Source organism: Emydura macquarii, unplaced genomic scaffold (assembly GCF_026122565.2).
Source record: "Emydura macquarii macquarii isolate MOO-44397 ecotype Brisbane River unplaced genomic scaffold, CSIRO-AGI_Emac_v2 contig_2422, whole genome shotgun sequence".
Taxonomy (NCBI): Eukaryota; Metazoa; Chordata; order Testudines; family Chelidae; genus Emydura; species Emydura macquarii.
In genome coordinates this window covers 3,456,674-3,475,442 of record NW_027132559.1, presented here as the reverse complement: position 1 = coordinate 3,475,442, position 18,769 = coordinate 3,456,674, and the positions used below count along the sequence as shown (strand labels likewise).

Below are 18,769 nucleotides of genomic sequence, written 5' to 3'. Positions count from 1 at the left end.
ATTTCATATTTCAAATATACTTCTTATTCCAGCATGAATTTTTAAAAGTTTACTTATAAATCTTCCTCAGATGAGGCTAATACACTTTTACCCTCAATGCCACTAGGGTCCTTGAAGAGGGAGCCTTGCCTCCTTCATAAATAGTTTCCCAGATGCCAACAAGCAGGCCAACTTGTATAGGATTTTAATATCTTGCCTACAGCAACTTTAAAGCCCTAAGACCCTGGAATTTTATGTCAAATGAGATGAAAAGGGTACAACTGGTGTGTGTGATCCATCTGCTTGAGTTATATCTTTAGAGCACTAGGAATGCCTGCTTATGCTGAAACCATCCAAAAAGAGTGCTAAGGATTTCTGTACCTATAAGGATTATCTTTTCCTCACAAGAAGAGCAGTATGGTTCTTACGTATACACAGAGGTATTAATTCCAAAATTTGTCTTTCAGAGGTAATGGTAGATAGAAAAGCCAGCCACTGGAATGTCTAATATGGCCATTGTGATGAACTGACACCTGACGATACTCAGATGGGGAGACCAAGGTGCCGGCACAAAGGATGATGGTAGGGCTAATACCCTTTTCTCTGTGGTGCTTCAGTGTAGAATCCCAAATAACCATCTTGGAGAAAATCTAGCGTAGCTGAGATCACCAGAACTTTGCTCTGTGGTAGTATCTGGAGGTCAGGCCATCATTGTGTTAGGTACTATACAAACATAAAGGCAGTCCCTGCTCAGAAGAGCTTGCTGTTTTCCTCCCATGTCAGAAATTAAATCAAAGAAAGAAGTTTCCTGGCTGAGTTCTTCTGGGTACCAAGAAGTGGCTTGCAGAGGACTCCTGCTGAACTACATTTAAAAAAAAAAAATATCGAGGCTGTTAACTATAGGTGATTCTGAATCAAATGAACCAGGGATCCCTGTTTCAAAAAGTCTGGTCCCTTCTGGAAGTGGAGTGGAGGTTCCTGGCTGTCTATTAAGTTCAAGCATTTGCCTTCTGGGCCAGTGGAGGACTTCATCTCTCTCTGTCTGCCTCTTTACAAGATAGTTCAAGTAAAGGATAAGCAAAAGCCATAGATTCTTCTCTGCCCAGCACATTAATTCCATTGCCTCAGAGAAGCTTTGATGTTTGGTTACTCCCTGATTTTGGAAGGGTTATAAACATACATGCTTTGGAACATAAGCCAACCTCTAAAGGAAGGTAGGAGGAAATTTCCCCAGGTTAATCAATAACTGCCCACCACAGGGTTTCTTGCACCTTCCCCTGAAGCATCTTATCAGAGGCAGGATACTGGATTTTATGGACCACTATGTGACCAGGTTTATGTTTTTGTTCAGACACGCCATAGATTGCGCTGTCAAAGTCAACTAAAAGCATGCCTATTTTGACCCTGGTGTGAGCAATTGTCTACACTGGATTCAAAGTTCTTCTTGATTTTGAGCAGTTGGTAACTTTGAATAATTTTCAGCAGCTTGCAAGGTGAGTTGGGACTGTTTCTCTGGAAAGGATGTTGTTGTTGTCAGTAAATGGGTAGAGGCATGTAACTTGCAATCTGAGTCTTTCTGTGACTACTACCAGCTGTTTCTTATGATGCTGGAGGCAGTGAGTAGATCAAAAGGAAGAGTGTTGCACAGAAATAGTAAATGTTCATACACAAATGCTCATTTTGCCTTTGTCATGCTGAGGAGTTCATTGACTTGGGAAGAAAATGTATCTAGGTCTTTACTGGGAGCTTCTGCTCTGGATTTTTTCCTCTGTTTGGGGAATAGGCCCTTCTTGAATACTTTTTGAAGCTGGTAGCAAACTATGGGTTGTTATGCTAGATTTGATCGTGAGGGCTGGCGTTTCTCTGTATTCTCAACTACTAACTTCTCTAATGTATCCCCAGTTTAATTTACACCTCTAAATTTGTACGCACAGGATATCTCTTTGGGATTTACAGTTTCGCAACAATGGAATTAGGAGTCATTACTCTTGCCACAGGTCACATCCAGACCCAGGAAAAAAAATTGCCAAAAATGAATATTTTACACACTCCAGGGATTCAACCAGAATGTGAACCAGAGTCCTCTCATGCTCAAAGCAAGGGACCATTATGATTATCTAGTCAGATCCTCTCGTATAACATAGGCCATAGAACTTCTCCAAAATAATTCCTAAATAATTTCTTTGAGAAAAACATGTGATCTGGATTTAAAAATTGCCAGAAATGGAGAATCCACCATAACCCTTGGTAAATTATTTCAATGGTTAATTACTCTAGTAGTTTAAAATGAATGTCTTCTTTCCAGTCTGAATTAGTTTAACTTCAACATCCAGTTGAATAGTTTTGGCCTGAATGATTGCAGTCAAATTTTTGATATTTTTGTCAAGTGTTCTCACTCTTGTGGTCTGTTTCTTTTGTAAGGAAGTCCTCTTTGGAAGGCAGGACTATCTTTCACTGGAGGAGCTACTACTGCACCAACCTTAGGTTCTGAAAATGTACAAAGGCCAGATCTGTACTACAAACTTGCATCAATCTAACTGCATCACTCGAGTTATGAAAAATCCACACGCCTGAGCGATGCAGTTATACTGACCTAACCTCTAGTGTAGACAGCACTATGTCAATGGGAGGGCTTCTTCTGTTGACATAGCTCCCACCTCTCATGGAGGTGGATTAACTACACTGATGAGAGAAGCTCTCCCATCAGTATAGTAGCATCTTCACTAAAGCCCCACAACAGCACAGTTGCAGCTTTGTAACTGTAGATCTGTCCAAAGCTTCCTTATGTCTTTGGATAACATTTAGTTTAACTGAATTCAGAACTTCTTATATCCTCAAGGGACATCAGTAGGACCCATCAGGGAAACCCTTTATCTAATTTTGCTTGAAGAGAAAAACATTTATTAATAAGGAATTCCTTGTGAGCAAGTGACTTCCTGTCCTGGGAGAGTCATGCATTTTGGGTTTTATATGGATAGTGTGTGTGTGCTACGTATCCTGGCTGTTTACATGAGGGAGGTAATACTGTTCATCCTGGTCTGGGGATCACTTAACCAAGAAGTGTACTGGGACAAATACTCTGATGGTGGGAATAGTCTGCCAGATGGCCCAGGGATCCTGAATGGATGCCTGCCTGCTCTGCCTAACACCCAGATAAGTACTTCAGGAAACCTTGTACCACTCAAGGCTTTACTCAATGTAACCCTTCTGCCAGTTGGAGTTGGCAGCAACAAAAGCCAGGTTCAATATCTAGCGGTTCCTTTCAACAATACAACACAAAACTGGCGTGAGCCCCCACCCAGTAATCTGGGACACTAACACACCACTCTTTGGGCACCTCTAGAGGCAATGCATCCTTTCTCGCAAGCACAGAGTCTGAGTGTAGAAAAGAGACTTTTAATAAAAGGAGGAAAGTAACCCGCCATTAACTTGGGAAAACACCGCAAGCAGAATTCACATGCATAAGAGCATGAACAAAACACCCACCCCAGAGTTCGTGGGACAGTTTCCTTTTGCCTGAGATTCTTAAGTCCAGCAACAAGAAGTTCCTTTAACATGTCCCTCCTTTCACAGCACCCCATTCACAGATGTTGTCCTTAGTCTGGACAGATCCAGAGTCTGGAGGTGCAGATGCAGAATTCACTTCCCAGCCTGGTTGGGGGGGGGGGAGGGAGAGGGGAAGGGAAAGAAGGTGCTTTGCTCACTCTGCTATCCAGCCACTACTCTGCTGGCCGCCCTCAGCCATTCGTTGCTCTGTGGGCCAATCCACCATCCAGCCTGCTGGCCACTTGTTGCTCTGTGGGTCACTCTGCCAACCACCCTCCTGGCTGCCCTTCATCAGCCACTCTGCTGCACACCAGCACCTTCTGCTACCACCTGCTTCTCCACTATGCCCACTGTAGGTTAGTCTCTTGAGGTTCCACCCAACCCTCTGATTGTGAGGCCTCAGTGATTTCAGCTCTTAGTGGGTGAACCTCAGTGCTGAAGATGGGTGGGAGCACTGTGCCATGGTAGATGAGTTCAGCTCTATCGAGCGCTTAACAAAAACAAATGGAAGCTTAATTAGCTCTATCTTTGAACAGTGGGAGCGGGAGGTTAAACCATGCCTGGGACTTTTAGCCAGAGCCCACACTTCCAGGCAGGAATACCTGTCCCTATCCCCTATTCCCTTAACAGGGCTCTGGCATCCGAGTTAGATGTCAAATGAGTTAGAACTTGCTTAGCCAGTGCAGTTCGGATGTTAGTGACCCTTCAGTCAGAACAAGCTAAGCACAGTTCTGCTGCCCTTTTGCTCATACAATAAGGGGAACAACATTTCGTTATCCCTACATTTAACACTAAAGTGATTTGTAACCCAACACCAGCCAAAGGGAACATTTGGGCAAAGCAGGCCCATCGTGCTCAGCACCTACACAGGATAGGTGTGCTCATACAAATACAGTCTGGCCCTGATGCCTTTTCCCCTCCCAGGATGTTTAGACCCTGCTTACATCAGTAAAAGAGGAGTCTTTCTGAACAAGAGAAGGGATTTGTCGGTTACCTCCTTGTAATCGCTCGATAGCACAGCTGTGTGAGGAATGGAGTCCTCACATCCTCTCTTCTGAACACAGACTGCATGAAGCGCTCCTTACGTTTTAAATGTGGATACAGCCTACAGAGAGGTGGAAGGGTGGGGGGAGAGAGAGAGACTCCTCCTTGCCTTTCAGACTGAGCCCCTTACCCTGTGAGGTTCCATAGGCAGAAAGCCAGACAGGTACAATTCCCATTACCCTGCAGTCTGAGGCACCGCTTCATAGGAGTAACAGGCTTCTCTGCGTGCCCAGACATGCTGCAAGGTGGGGTGGGGTAGCAAGCCTGAGAGAGTACTGGGGGAGAGACTCTGGGAGGAGCAAAGGCCCAGCAGCAGCAAACACTCTCTCAAGGCAGGAAGGCAAAGGAGAAAAGGGTTCAAAATGAGAGCTGGGTGAATAATGGATTTGGCAGTTGGGTGGAAGTTTAAAAAAACATTCAGTTTGGGTTGAAACATCTGAAACTATTCAGAATTTTTGATGAATTGAAAGTCTATTTGGGGTTAGGGTTCAAACTTAGCTCTCCCACCGCCCGGATGTGTACCTTAACCACTGGGATGAAGGTTATAATCAGCAGCAGCACAACCACCACCACCTTCCCCCTTGCTGTTTTGTAAATGACCTAAAGCGCTAGAGTCAAATTTGCCAATAGTTTAGAGTCAACTGAAACTGTGCTTTTCGACAAACTATTTTGTCCAAAAAATTTCACCCGTCTCTATTCAAAATCCTGATTTTTTTTTTTTACACCCCTTGCTTGTTGATGGTATGAATTACTCCCTTATGAAGGGAAGGCTTGCTTTTATCTGTTTGGGACCCAAGCCTCTTCAGGTTACAAGACTTATCCCTGAGCAGGCAGGTTGTGAACAGTTCTCATCTCCTTGGGAATCCTCGTGCTCTTGGTTGAATTTTCCATGGTGGAGTTGCAGCTTCAAGGCAGTAGGGGAGTGAAGCTCTACATGCCTGTACAACTCAAAACCCGAGGCCCTGATACAATAAGGTTTGGGGGCTTGTGGCAGCATGATGTAGCTCACCTTGGAGGTTCCTGAAAAGCTGCCTGCAGCACCTCTTGATGCTTGCAGGGCATCTCTGCTGCTGTAGTGGCAGACAGAGGGAGCGCGTTGAGAGGTACCGCACCAGAGGGACTAGAGGTTAATGCCTCAATGCTCCAGTGATTCCTCAGATGAGGAAAGAGAGTGGAGCTAGAAGTTGAAATGAAGTTGCAACTGCACAAAAAACATGAGTATAGAAAACTGGAGCTGTTCAATAAATATTAAGGTTTGCCTTAATAAAGGAAACACTGAGTTTGGAACAGAAGCATGTTTCTCACTCTGTTAAAAGTATACAGATTCAGTCATGGTACAAAACTACTCATTAAAGCATTACTTTTTTAAGCCTGAGTAAATGGAATGATTTACTAATCTTGAAAAAGTTCCACACAATGATCTTCACCCCATGTTTTAATGCCACGAAGAGCACTTAAACTAGGCCATCTTACAGCATTAGTTTCTGGTATCACCCAAATCATCAATCAATTTCACTACTTTGACAAACAATTGATGTTTTGTTTGGCTGCACCAACTGTAACCTATTTCTGAATTGACTTCAATGATTTTTCAGTAAACTGACAGTTGACTTGTAACAAATGAAGCGGAGTAAACAGTCAATCATGGTTGAAATTGCAATCATACACTTGAACATGTCTTGAACTTACATTTGTTTATTACATTTGGAGTTAGGAAAGTTTCAAGATTTTGAATAATTATATAACCTCTCGTCAAATCTTGATTGAATACTGTACTTTTAAAAATCAATTACTTCCAAGCAGATGTACTTTACAAAATTCCCTTGCTAAATTTGGGTAGCTAGGTACACCTGTCCCTACTTACATTTTCTTGGGAACCTCTCTTATTGGAAGCTAGGGCATTCAGACTATCTCCAGCTTGAAACTTATTCTGGGTGCAAATTTACCAGGAAAGTTGTAGCTTTCATCTGATCAGATGGGCTGAAGTGAAATGTCATTTTCATAAGAAGTCTTCTATTGATGTTGCTGAAACATTTAACCCTTGAAGAGTTGGATAGGTTGTCTGTGGAGTTGGACAAAATATTTTCAGCTAATACTTTATTTACTGAAAAATGCTGTTTTTGGTCAACTCAAACAATGACAATTCAAAACAAAGCGGAAACAATGGACAGCTACTTCTGTTGCAATTTTTTCTGTGTGCTTCTCTGCAGAGAGCTCTTAACAGAGATTATACCTTAAAAGTGAGTCTACCTTGATGAGGGCATCTTTTTTTCCTTTCAAGTATATTAAGGCCAAATTATATTTCTGAAATTATTAATTTGTCTCTTTTAGTGTATCACAACTAAAACTGTTTATAGATGGACAAGGAATTTTTAAGTGTAGGTGAATCCTGTTTGGTATATCATGGATAACCTAAACAGTTTATAAATGGGCAAAATTGGGCGTAATATGAAGCCCAAGAAAGTATTTAAATTCAATTATTTAAAAGAAGAACAAGGAGCTGTCTGAGACAGACAAATTAATGAACACTCAGAATCTTGAATTCAAATTAAATGGGCTTTTGTGTTGTTATTGTGTACATTTGTTTTCCAGGATTAGCTTGTCTCTCTAGGAATACATAGTTTAAATCATCTGGTATTTAACAGGAGAAGCTATTACGATCTTAAATTACAATAGCAGTTCAATATCCCATTAAAAGCATTACAGGAATCATTTAAATCTAATTCTTTGGCAGATTTCCTCTCACCACGATGCTGAAGAAACAGTGCTGAACTGGTAGGTTGCTTCTTGATGCAATTTCATGGATTCTTTCTTTTTCACTGTCTGCTGTTGTTGCATGCTTGCACAGGTGTCATAAAAGACTGAGCTGAGAATGCTGCATGGAATAAGCTACTGCTGAGTGTTGTCTGCCCAAGATGTGAGCAGAAGAGGGCTGCTGGTTTGCTTATTGCTTTTTTATTCCGAAAGTTTTACACCCCTTCCTTCCTATAACTCTTTTGAAGGAGGAAGGTACACCTATTTCAGGACATGGCTAAATTAAAATATTAGCTACTCTCATTGTTTTATGGGCTCAGTACCTTCACGGGTTGGCCTAAGGGCATATCTACATGGGAAATAGTCTGGAATAGCTATTTCCACAATAGCTCCCCATGTGGGAACACCTATTCTGCACTAAGAATGCCTCTTTCTGGCTTATTTTAATCCACTTCCAATGTGTGCTTTAAATTCATAATAGCTTCCCCGTGTAGACAAGCCCTTAGTAACATCTTTAGTTCATGAATATGCAATCTGCTACTTGATAGGCAGCTATGTTGTCATTGTCTTAGTTCATGTGGTGGGAACCTCTCAGAGCATCGCTGGAGTTTTAACTTTTTTTGGCGATATCTTTTTGGTTCCATTAGGGTTTATGAGGAGCTGAAATTCTATTGTAAATAAATCCAAACACACTTAGCTTCTGTATAGGTCTTTCAGCTTTAAAATAGTCTCTTTTTAACGTTATATGATTTTAAGAGATTCTTTAATTTAATTAGGCCACAGTAAGGAGACAATGCCTTCTTTAACAACTCTTGGAGAGCTCGTTCTGTTTTGAATTTAGTAATGAAATTGCTTACACACTGCCAGATCCCTAGTTAATTCCCCAGTTCATATCCATATCCATATACAAGACACTCCTGTTGGGTCTTTGCCTTTTAACTAGCTTCCAAGATTACAACCTACAGTAGCGTCACAAAAAATTCACAATTAAAAACTTCAAACACTCTATGTAAAAAAAAAATCACAATAACTACTATTCAATAGCTCTTTTTAACATCACTTAAAATAACCTATATAGAATATAACAAAATAGAAGTTATACAAGTCTATTCCAGAGTCTGGAATTGGAGCTGGAGGTAACAGGACAGATTTTTGGGCACCAAGATAGTCTCTTTGAAGCATTGTGCAAGTTACTTATTAGGAGAAAGCAGAAATCTCCTACAAGTTTTTTTATTGGCCTGTGTATTTCATTTAATAAAATCAGTAACCAAAAATATAAGCATAGGAGCTATTGTTGTCCAAGTCCCACATGTATGAAAATAATTACCTTGTAAACTTCAGTAAACGCAAAGGCAAATTTATAATGATCTAAAATTACCACAAAATGTATCACTCATTAATAACCATTTTTGCATCAATATTGCAGGTTAGCACCCCCCCCCCCCCACACACACACACTTAATAGAGAATAATAATCCTTCTATAGCAGATACTTCTCAATGAAATTCCATAGTGGGAGGTCCCTAGAATAGATGTTTTAGAAGTAGCTTCATATTGTTTATATTTAGTAATAATTTTGAATATTTGTTTATTATTGTATATATTTGTTAATGATGACAAATTATATAATAAGAGAAATGGAACTTCTTCTTTAAGAATAAGGCGGGTGCACACTGAGTGGACTAGTACTGAAGCTAGAGCAATGGCTCCCAACCTTTTTTCTGCTGCAGCACACCTTGAAACCTCTAATTATTTTAAGGCACACCCCCATATTGTCTCCAAATGAATGTATGAATATTCTATTAGCCAATCCAGAATGAGGCTAGTAGGATTAAAATCAAAACCATCATGGTGGCTAACATAAACATTAGATCATGATCTGTCTTTTGTGCCAGAATTAATATTTTCAGCAGTGGAAACTAACAGACATTAAAGCTAAATATAAGAACTCTGGACATAAGCAAGCTCAGTGGAGAAAGTGATACATGTGAGAATGATATTTGGGGATGAAGAGCAATTAATAATGAATCATGTCTTCTCATTCCCCAAATAGTCTTCCCAAATGGTGTAACTTTCTCCGCTGTTTTTAAACGCAATATAATTAAGTCCCATTCGCAGTATTGCCAGCCTCAAGAAATCAAAAAATAAATGAATCAGACTCCAACAAATTAGGCAATTGCCCTCCTCCCTCAAAACATGTGGTTATTTACAAAGAGATTATATTGGTTTTTCAGTCTGTGCACAATTGATGAACTGCTCATCCCCAGCGAGTGTTAGTGTTGCCCATGCTCCTAAATGTATTGGGTCTGAGGATTTGGGCCCCTGCTGCAGGAGTTCTCACCCCCACATCTACCTGTCCCCTACCCAGCAATGAATTCTGGCCTCCCAACATCCAAATGAATCCTGTGCCCCTAGTCTCCAAATCAGTTCTGCTCCTCCCAGCCCCATCAGTCCAGCCCATACCTTACTACAATTCTGCCCCAGCCCACACCGGTTCTGCCCCCCAACCACTCCCACCCTCACCAGGTAATAACATGGCAAACTGTGAGCGTGCATTGTATAACATTTTGTGAAGTCTGTTATAAGATAACCCATATCATGGCTGAATCCTGAGAAGTCAATAGGAAAAACTTCAAGAATCAGGCTCACCATAAACTATGCTGTTCAGTAACAATAGAGGAAAGTAATTTCTTAAATTTTTCTTTTAAAAATTCTTTATTTTTAGGAAGGCTTCAGCATATTCTCTCGGTTTAGTGCATTTCAAGACACATTCTATTCATTATACCAATAAAATTCCACTGCTTCTTTTATATTCAAGTTCTTATGCCACACCAGTCCTTGGGTTATCTGAGCCCATCAGTTTCAGTGCAGTTGCACTTAGGTAACTGATATGAGGGTCTGGCTCCATATGTTAACCAGATTTAGTCAAACCTGAGCACAAGAGGACGACAGCCAATTCAAAAAGAATGCTGCCACCCTGAAATTAACTGGGGAACTGCATGTAACATTGCCAGGATCTTCTAAGAAAACTTACACCAAAGTTTTCCAGTTTAAATATATTTGTAGAATTTGCATGTAAATATGTAACTTGGAGAAAACTGTCGGATTTGTTGTCTTTTCTCAACATCACCTAAATTTCAAGCTGTCAGGTGGCAGCATTTTTATACTGAAATTAGTGTTGCTGATTTTAAGACCAGAAAAGAACCAGGAAACTGGATGCTTCTGAGCATTGTTTGTAAGCTTGCAGAGTCTTGCACAGCAGGGTCAACAGTTTGAACTCAACCCAGGCTAACAAGGAATTGGCTTCATTACTACCTATCTGACAGGTGTGCAGTGGCCTACATGAAATGAGATTCATGCTCCATCTATGCAGGTTTTATAATAGTGCTTGAGCATAGATTGCAGTTAAATTGAGTTCTAATGTTGTTAGACCATTAAGTGTGGACAGGAAATGCAATGCTGTTGACCAGAGAGACACGCCTGGCCAATTTATTTGCCAACATAAACAGGCACAATTACTCTGAGTTCAGTGGAAATAAAAGCAAACCCTGAAATTAAACTCTACTGAAACCAACCCATGAATCCAATTTAAATCAACTGAGTTGCATTCTTTTACTCTAGCGTTAATTTTGGCTTCTAAACGAGGTCACATTTCTGACACTGTTTGGTCCCGTCAGCACTTGTTGGCCAATTTATGCTAAAGTTTAAAAAACGTATGTACATGAGATTTTAGTCATAGGCATGATAATGCCTATGTAGCCCTACCAACACCACTCTGACAGTCTCTGAAAGGCCCAGGGGTGATTAAACTGACTTTTTACCCTAGAGGATAACTCTCTGGAATAGATTCTTAGCCTAGCGGTGTATGGATGTTTGCACTGGCATTGCCTGTAATAGATAGTTGGATAGAACACTTAATTTCCCAATCTTGTCAGTTCAGTACATATCACAAGTAATACATTAATTTTTAAAAAAAACAGAGGAAGGATTGTTAAAATGTGTACTTAGTTTTCAGAGTCAAAGGAAACAAAGATTCTGTGAGGGTCCTTTGTACTTGGACAGCTGGGTAACATGCACATTTATTTTTATTCTACAAACTACATTCCAATTCTGCAAATGAACTTTTCTGTGGTTTCAAAATACCATTTGATTTATGAACTTTAAGTAATAAGTAATGTTTCACAATGAAATCTTGCACTAGGGTTTGAATCTGAACCCAGTTTACCAAGATAGTCTTGGCATAATTCAATTTTTATCATTTTTATAGGCATCGGTGTTTGTTTTTAAGGATTTTTTCAATTTTTAGTGATTTACATTTTTACTGCAGGACAATAGTGGGATTAATGACAGTAGACACTGAGATTCAAAAAGTTAAGGCTCCACATCTGTTAAAACACAAACTGTCAATATCACATGTCAAAGTATACAAGATAAATATGCTTATATCAAACTGTAGCTCTCAAGCAGCATTTTCTTACTTTGCTTATCTGTAAACTTCAGTTATTACTGATGGAAATATTTCTTTTTCATCAGTTTGTGTGTGTACAGTGAAATTGACATTTACTGACTTTTACCAATTAAAATCTAATCCTTTGACATCAATGAACATTTGATTTAATAGATTCCAATCCTTGTTTGAGATTGCTAATGTGGACTCCCAGTTGCCTTATTGGAAGATATGCTTTAACCAAACAAGATATACTTTTAGTTGCACAAAATTATTGGGCTCAATATAGGGTAGTCTGGGTGAAATGTAACCGCCTGTGATATACGGAAGATCAGACTAGATGATCTAATATTCCCTTCTAATCTTGAACTCTGTGAATATTCTGCTGCAAACTTTACCACTTTCAGTGGCGTTACTGACTTTCATCATGTGAGATCAGAAAGAGGCCCTGAGGTTTTAATATAGGCCAGAATCTTTCAGAAGGGTTTTAGAATTTGTTTGCATTGGTTTCTTTCCCCTAAAATAGAGAAGTAATTGATTTCTTAATCAACACAGAGTATCAAGGCCCTCCCTCACCTCCCCCACAACACACACACATAATCGAATCTCACCAGAAACCCTCTCCAGCTGCAGACAAATAGGTACCATTTGGTGAGTGATATAACTGTGCTACCTCTTGCTGGAGGGAGACTAGATTGCATAGTAACTGCTATGTGACCACCACACATGTGGAGTGAGCAGCATTCAAATAGGATGCTGTGGCCTAGAGCCATAGTGGGGAGTTGGGTGTAGAGTTGCCTAACATTCTTGTAGGTGTCTCGCCAGCTAATGAAATTCACAGTCTCAAGCTGAGTGCCCAGGCTCCCAATACAATGCAAGGGGAGAGTTAGGCATCGAAGAATAGGATCCATGCTGAGCAGGGAGCCACCTAAGATAGCTAATAGGAAATGCTGAGGAAAGGAGTGTGGCCTTTACCCGGTCCCTCAAAGTCATGATTTCTTCTGAAGTTAGGTGTCTATACTTTTTCTTGCAAAAAATGGGGGTGGTATTGCCACTGCCTCTCTTCCCCCTTAGCCTTCAGCCTAGTGGTTGGACCACTCACTTCAGATATGGGAAATTAAGTTCAGGTCCCCCCTCTGCCTGATTTGGAACATCTCCCACTTCTCAGGAGAGTGCTGTGACCACTAGGATATATAGACTCTACAGACTAAGCAAGATATCAGTTTCTAACCCTAAAAGATGTTACAGGCAGCTTTCAGTTCCTAATACACAGGTTGTATTTCCTCTCAGCCTGGGACCAATCTCCCCAGTTTGTCTTCCAGATGATCTTTCAGGTGTTGAGATGGGGGAGGAGAGAAGCCAACTGATGTCATTGACACTCACTTAAACTTTCTGTAGGTGCTAGAAAAATCCTTGCTCTGATGTAGATATTAGGCAGTCCCCATTGAATACATACCCACTCTGAAGAGTCTCTGGGAGAATGGATTCTTCTTGATGGGCCATCAGCACGTCTGGCTGGTCCTTTATTGCCACTGAAAGGCTGGCTGTGGGCGTCTCCCACCCTCACAAAATATTTCAGTAACACACAGAACATAACTTCAGATACAATGGTAACACACATAATTCAACAGGATAGTAATGTTCAACAGATCATGACTTCTCAAATGATACTTCAGACCTATCATAATCATATCACAGTGTGAAGATGTGAGTTCCAGGGTGCTATTTTGAGGTACAGAAAATCACAGAGGGATACTATTCCAGTATACAGTGCATTTATAGGAACAGACAGCATGAATCTTGGGGCTGAGGGGGAATATTTAAAAAAAAAGTTGCTCAAAATTTATTTTCAGGAAACTGGCTTTAGTAATTTACTTTAATTTTCAAATAAATCTGCTGCTTGGCAAATGAACCTGAATTCAGTAATCCTCTCCTTCTGTCATGTGTTATACTTTGAGGATGATTATATTACAATGACGTCTGAAATTAGAACAAGCTGTATAAGAAATCAAGCTGTTGTAGACGCTTTTATAACATCCAGAAAGTGGGTCCAAGTATCAACCAGCTGTTACTTCATGATTTCTAAAACATAAACAAAAAAAATGCCATGAAATGAGCACCACGATTAGCAGCAGATTCAAGAAAATAGAATTTAGTTAATTGAAAACCATTCTGAAATTTAAAAAACAATAAGACTGAAAAAACCCCTCCTATAGCTTGCTTTGTCTCACAAATCTATTCTCCTTTTATAAATTCAGTGGGTAAGTATTTGCATGTGCCGTTGCTATAACCTCTGTGGTCCAAATCCTGCTCTTGAAGCCAGTGGTACGAATTGATTTACCCCCGTGAAACAAAGCAGCATTTGACCCCTTGTACAGATGGAATTATTGAAGGAGAATGCTAAAGCACTGCAGATGACAAGAAAAATGAATAGTGGGTTGTCATTTAAAAAAACCTGTTAGCACACAGTATTGTATGACATACCAAACTTATTTTTGGTTCCTACTATCACAGATACCACTGTGTGAGAACTTTTAAATTTTAAACAAAAATGTTAAAGCAATCGCTTATTTTCTCAGATGCGACACAATTTGAAATTTTTCTTCAGGCTATTACATTGCAATACATTATTGAAATTCCAAAGTATTTTGTGAAATCTTGAAAACACTCTGTGAGGGTAGAAGGTGTGTTTCAGTTTGGCTCTGATGTTTCCCAGGGTACTCTGGGATTTGCTGTAAACTAATTAGCAGCATTCCACAGAAAGCTGGAACCCTGGTACTCAGGTACCTTCAATCCAGTACCCCCAAAGAATCAAAATAAAACCAACTTCTTTAATCTGTGCCTTTGTACAGTACATGCCATGCAGTGAGTGCTGGTTGCTCAGCCTCTGCGAAGGAGAGCCCCTAGATGAGCCAGTTTCAGGTGGGTCAGTCAGCTAGAATTAGCTAACTCTAAAGGAGAGAAGATTGTCATCTCCAATATCAGTAGAAAATACAGTAGACAAGGTGTGGGCTCAGTGGAGCAAAGAAAATTAAACAGGGACAAGAGGAACAGATATTTAAAATCTCAAAATGTCTAAAGAGCAACAGTGAAGACTTTACTTCCAAGCAGAGTTATCTGAATACTGAATTCAGGCTTGTGCTGTTTAAAAGTATATGGAATCCCAGCTGAGAGTGAAGGGATCAACCCCACTGAAATTATGAAGAAAGTGATTCTGAAAGCCATCTATCTAAAGCATGAGATGATTTCTTGTGCAGGAGTATTATTAGCCTCGCCATTGTTCAGGACTAAAACACTAAAAAAAAAGGGGGGGGGGGGCAATAAGCAATGGCTCCAGAACAAAAATTTTTCTTACTGGATTTCAGCCCGAATGAAAGAGAAAAAAGGAGAGAGCTGCTGGAAGTGAAACAGTTATCCAAGCTACTACGTTTTACCCTGTAACTGTATGACAAGAAAACCACAGCTACAGGAGGAGAACAGCAATGCTAATTTATATGAAAAAGCTTCACGCTGCCAGTTCTATTCAGACTTTACCTTCAGTACTTGCTATAAATAATAACCTTTTTCTTTCCAATTCATTGGTGTGATTTGACCCTACTTAATTTACTTGATGATGTAAACATTACCCTCAGAGTGAAATGTATACTTGGGACAGCAATGGCTTAAAAATCTATAGGGCACCCAGTCAAATATGTAGTATAAGAAAGCTTCCATTGCAGCAAAATCTTTCCATTTACAGCAAAATTCTCCTCTTTCCAAGTGTAAATCAGAAATAGCTCCACTTGAAGTTAGTGTTGTTTCATTAGCAGGAAAGCAGCATAAGCAACTTCAGCACAGACCCTCTGAGCACAAGATCTTTCTGTCACATATGACCTGCACCCAGTCAGTGGATTTGTAATAGGGCACATTTTTATGAAGGGTTTTTTGGTAATGGTTTAAGTGATGTTTGTCAGGAAAAGGGGGAAAATATACCTATTGTCCTGTCATGGGCATGATACACTGCATGTCACGCAGAAAGTTAGAGGGTTGTACTCAAACCAACAGAACAATAATTGTGTCCCAGTGCCGTAGTCCAGTGGCACCAATTTAGATTGGGGGAGGGGAGGCTAACTTTTCAGATTGGAATTTAAGTATACAATAAAAAAAACAATTTAACCAGGATCTGTATTTCAAATTGTGCTGCCTGGGCAACACCCCAGATAGGATGGCGGCAGGACAATAGCCTGCTTAATGGCCCATTAAGACATTCATGGATGCAAGGGGCCCAGGAAGAAACTAAAGGCATACCTGAAGACTTACCAGGATTGGCCCATGTGACTCTGGACTCCATTTTAGTTCTTGTAACATTCCACAAGACAGCATGGCCAAGGCCAGAGGGTATATAAGGCCAAGCCACAGAAACCATTTTGTCATTCTTCCTGTTCAGCTACAGACAGCTCATCTGGATCAGCTCATCTACAACTGAACTGAAGCTGTGAAACAAAGGACTGAGACCCACCCAGAGATTGGGTGCACACTAGAGGAACTGTACAAGCCTGCAACTCCACAATTCTCCCAGAAACTTGATGTATATGGACTTTCAATCATTTGTATGTATCTGATTTTCTTTGACCCTTTAACATTTCTCTCATGGTTTATTTCTTTCTTTTTGCAATAAACCTTTAATTTTAGTTACTAAAGGATTGGCTGGCAGCGTGGTATTTTAGGTAAGATCCAAACTTATATTGATCTGGTACTGTGGCTGACCCCTTGGGGTCAGAGGGAACCTATTTAGTAAAGAGCATAGAGTTTAAACAACTGGTCTCTTTACCAGACCTAGTGCTGATTTGGGAGCCAGGAGCTGAAATGCAGTAAAAGGGGCTGTGTGTATTTGTATACTGGCTTCTGTGGGGATTCAGAAGCACAGTTTGTGGCTGGGTTGGGAAGTCTGGCTTCAGTGCCACCCAGCCGTGCTGGGAGAATCTGCTCCCTTTTTACAGCCTGCCCTGCCCTTGGCATTTTCAGGTGGCTACCCTGAGCATGGGACGGGTCACAATATTCAAGAACTTTTGAAAGACAGAATCCTTATGAAAAATAAAATCTCATATACCCTTTTAGAGAACAGAGAATATCTGGCTTTCAATTATTTGTCTCCCATGCCTCATCTCTTCCAAAATAAAAATCCCTGATCAGGGGGAACAAACTTTCCAGCTAAGGACTGTACTCCCTCCAGAGCCACTGATGCTGCTCCTAGCTAGTCTGAGAGAGTCTCTCAAGAGTAATGAAAGATATTACCCCCTCTGGGGGCTGAGCATTGCACAGAAGTTTATTTTTTAAAAGTATGTCATGTTTTCAAAGCTCCAGCGCTTATTAGAGCACTGTGAATATTGATAAACTTTTTAAAATGTAGATTCTGCATGGTGGCTTAGTAATTTGTCTGATCATGAGGTTCAACGTGCTGCTTTACTTGTTATATTAAAGGTATCCTGGTATTTAACCAATTGATGGATCTTTCTGATTTTGTTAGCTTTTGGCAAGGAGAAAAATAGCAGAGATGGGAAAACAAAGCAAATAAAACAAATCTCATGGACACCAACTACTCTGTGGACAACCTCAATTTCAGCTCAAGACAAAGAGGTAGAGAGGGTTATGAGAGTAAATGGACAGGGCCCAAGCATAATTTTTTTGGGCCCAGCACAAACTTGTAACATGGGCCCCCTCCCACACACAACCTGGGCCAGGTCCCGCGGGGCCTCTAGGCCCCAGTAAAGTGTACCCTTTTCCCCCCTCATGTGGGGGCCCTGTAAATGGACTGTATTGGTACAGTAGCATTGTTTTTGATAATGTATATAAAAGTGGAGAACTTTGAACACTATCAGATGATACATGAAGATGTTATGAACGCATCTCATTCCTATGGGCATCTTATCCATATCATCACAACATCTAAATAATTACAGTGTATGGCCAAAGGGAGAGGTTGAGATCAACGCGTTTGTTTTCTTTGTAAACTGTTTCAAATTCAACCTTGCTTCTTCAGCACTGAATGGTTGATATGTTTAATTACTGTGTAATAATTTGAAATCTCAGTAACTTTCAGTAAGTTTTATCCCAGATAGTAATTTAGGAAAGAGAAAACTAATCTCTCTCTGTTAGAAATTGTACAAAGTATAATTTGCTTATGTAGTAATCACATCCATGGCTTAAAGCCGTGTTAATTATATTCCTGCTGTAAATTATATTCAATAAACAGATGGTGAAAGTGGATCATAACTGTATGATTCAACTTTCTTCTAAGACTTTGTATAAACCCTGAAAATGATTGCATAGCTATGAAATATAGTGCATGAAGCCATAAGATTGCAATTACTCTGGTGAACTTTTACATGCCTACAATGCTTGCTTTTTTCAGAAATGATGATCTATATATTGTGGAGTTCTTCCTTTCATTTGGAAGTTAAATTATTTGATTAAGGATAGTTTGCTTTGCTGTATGCATTCTTGGTTTTTACATTTATATTTTTATTGTTTTGTCAAATATTAAAAAGTGCATCACACTGACAAAGTAATATAGAATAAGACTGTGCACATCACTTTAATCCAGGTTATTTTAGCAGGTCTTATAAAGTGCTTTTATAAACGGGCCTATTACATGAGCTTTTCAAACATGTTCTCAGAATTTGTTTACTTTTTTTTAGCATTTGTTTAGTCAATGATGTATTTTTAACCTTGGCTAGTTGCACACAAAGGCCCTGATGCTACACACACTTCAGTATTTATGCAGTTTTATACATGTGAGTGAAGTTACACATGTGCTTGTGTGTTTGCAAGATCAAAGTCAGCTCAATTCACAGAGTAGCCTTTGACCTCAGGAGACTCTGGGCCAGATTTATAAAGCTATTTTGGTGTCTGAAGATGCAGATAGTTGCTTAGTTGGCTTTTCAAAATTGCCTAAAAACGTTAGGTGCCTACCTCACTTATATACTTGTGTGAACCCTATGAGTCACCTACCTGAATTTT

At 40.0% G+C, this 18,769-nt stretch overlaps 1 long non-coding RNA gene across 1 annotated transcript; it reads left to right on the top strand.

Annotated features, from left to right (window-relative positions):
• Positions 1-512: 512 nt before the first annotated feature.
• On the top strand, positions 513-15,244 carry LOC137162048 (uncharacterized). Its single transcript, XR_010922251.1, has 3 exons — positions 513-561; positions 7,304-7,344; positions 15,136-15,244. It is a non-coding gene; the product is annotated as an uncharacterized lncRNA (long non-coding RNA).
• The last annotated feature ends 3,525 nt before the right edge of the window (positions 15,245-18,769 follow it).